The sequence below is a fragment of the Prionailurus viverrinus genome, chromosome A1, assembly GCF_022837055.1.
Source record: "Prionailurus viverrinus isolate Anna chromosome A1, UM_Priviv_1.0, whole genome shotgun sequence".
NCBI lineage: Eukaryota > Metazoa > Chordata > Mammalia > Carnivora > Felidae > Prionailurus > Prionailurus viverrinus.
Window position 1 is genome coordinate 106,901,321 of NC_062561.1, and position 2,608 is coordinate 106,903,928.

At 37.5% G+C, this 2,608-nt stretch overlaps 1 non-coding gene across 1 annotated transcript; it reads left to right on the forward strand.

Annotated features, from left to right (window-relative positions):
* The first annotated feature begins 1,063 nt into the window (after positions 1-1,063).
* Positions 1,064-1,198, forward strand: LOC125146862 (U4 spliceosomal RNA). Its single transcript, XR_007144909.1, has one exon. It is a non-coding gene; the product is annotated as a U4 spliceosomal RNA (small nuclear RNA).
* The last annotated feature ends 1,410 nt before the right edge of the window (positions 1,199-2,608 follow it).

Here is a 2,608-nt window from a genome sequence, read left to right on the forward strand (position 1 = left end):
GTGGTTCATGGTATAAAGGAAAATATGAGTTTCTTTAAACAAAAATGTCCACTTTATAGTTTTCACATACAAAAAATTCTTGTGGGAAATCCCACTGAACATGATCCAAACTACAGATTACAATACAAAATAGATGATTTTCCCCTCCTCCTCTCACGCTCTCTCTCTCTCTCTCTCTCAAAAGTAAATAAACATTAAAAATTATTAAAAAATAGATGATTTTTGTATATTTGCTCATATGTATTATTAAAAGTGTTTGGAGTATACAAAAATAGCCACTAAACAGAACAAATGAGCACCTGGAAGAAATATACACACCAATCACAAAGCACTAAATGTCATTCATAAGATAAATTTGAAATATCTGTGCTTCCGGGAACAGGTTCATATTTTTTTATTTAAAAACTATAATTGCCTTGCCAGTGATTAAATATAAATAGGAGGTTTCTCCTAAACCTTAGGCTAACTTCCTGTTTGCTCCACAGCAAAACTAAGACTATTTGATGGAGTAAATTGAAAGGTGCTCTTGACCTAGTGATAGTGAGGATGGCTTGAAAATATAATTAAAAGTAAAGATGTCTGATTGTTTTCATGATAACTGTTTTATTCTGCATTACTCAATTCCCTACACTTTTTTTTTTTAAGAAGCACATCATTAAAAAAAAGTGTATTTATTTATTTTGAGAGAGAAAGAGAGCAGGATAGGGTCAGAGAGAGACGGTAAGAGAGGATCCCAAGGAAGCTCCCCGCTGCCAGCACAGAGCCCGATACAGGGCTCAAACTCACAAACCATCAGTTCATGACCTGAGCAGAAACCAAGAGTTGGACACTCAACCGACTGAGCCACCCAGGTGCCCCCTAGGCTCTTTTTGATAAGTTTATTTTTTCTGTTATTCATATTAATTTTGCATATTTTTGCAAAAGAAGACAATCATAAGAATGATGTCTCCTGAAATATCTTTAGATTAACTGAAAGTGCTTAATAACAATCTTCTCTCTAATGTTGATGGATTGAAGAGAAGGAATCACTTGAAATTCAAGTTAGTTGAAAATGTACAAGTGAAGCTTTGCACAGTGGCAGTATCGTAGCCAAAGAGGTTTATCTGAGGTGCGATTATTGCTAATTGAAAATGTATGAGTGGAGGGAGAAAAGAATGGTATATTTTTTCTTACCCTTATATTTTAAGATAAAAATTTACCATTAGTATTTAGGTGATGTTCCATAAAAACAAGGACCAGGGCTGCTTGATTTTAGTTGAGCAATATTTCAGACATCATGCATCTTTGAGTTCGTAATGAATTTGAATCACACGTGAAAAGTGTATTGTGGTCATCATACTTCCTTGCATAGATAATGTAAGAGTGAGCTAAGGTAATACATATAGGGTCGGAAGAGAGACTGATGCAGTGTCAAAGCCCTAGTGTGCTGTCTGGCATTCAACTGATAAGTAAGAAGCTGAAGAGGCAGGACATGGGATAGAGCCATTCTTCTCTGCATCAGAGTTTCTCAAGTGGGAGGGACCCTATTGACATTTTGAGCCCAATAATTCTTTGTGTCCTGCACATTGTAGCATGTTTAGCAACATGCCTGACCTTTGCCCACTAGATGCTAGTGGTGTATCTGCCCCTCCACTATCCCCCGCCCCCCACCTCCACCCCTCCTGGCCACCTGAAACCTTAGTTGTAACAATGAACATATTGCAAAATCAGGGCAAATTCTCCCTGGTTGACAACCAATGTCTGTGAAAAGCAGAGTTCATTGCCCCGTATCCTGTTCCCAGTTCAGGACCCCTGCCTGTCAAGTTCACCCTTGGTTTGTTACACAATTAATGGCAGAACTTCCCCATTCTATAGGAACATGGTCACTGTGTTTTTAGCAGTCATCCCAGAACTTACTGGAAGAAACTTCTTAATCATGCAAGTTGTTCCTAAATTAGAATAAAATGAGAAGCAGAGAGAGAGATGGGAGGTGTGGTATTTAATTACATAGTGTCAGTGAATTCCATGTGGATTTGAAAAGAAATCACCACTTCAGGCAAACATTTCATGCTTAACAACTATCCTTGTTTAACACAGAATGTCTCAAGTTATTTGTTCAGTTCCTAAAAATCAAGAATTATCAAACTGAAGTGAAATATGTACTTGAGGTAGAGAAATATTCTCCTTTTGTGCTAAGAATTCTATTTCCTTCATTGATGTTTAATATACACTGTGTTGGGGCGCCTGGGTGGCGTAGTCGGTTAGGCGTCCGACTTCAGCCAGGTCACGATCTCGCGGTCTGTGAGTTCGAGCCCCGCATCGGGCTCTGGGCTGATGGCTCAGAGCCTGGAGCCTGTTTCCGATTCTGTGTCTCCCTCTCTCTCTGCCCCTCCCCTGTTCATGCTCTGTCTCTCTCTGTCCCAAAAATAAATAAATGTTGAAAAAAAATTAAAAAAAAAAAAAATATATACACTGTGTAGAAGGATTAAAAAATACCAGTCGTTCTATAATGTAATTGCTCTCACAGACAAATGTTTATTTTTATTTTATTACCTTTATTTCTGAAGTCATAAAAGTTTTAAAAATTACTATAACCAAATGGCTAACAGATATAAGCAATAAAAGATAT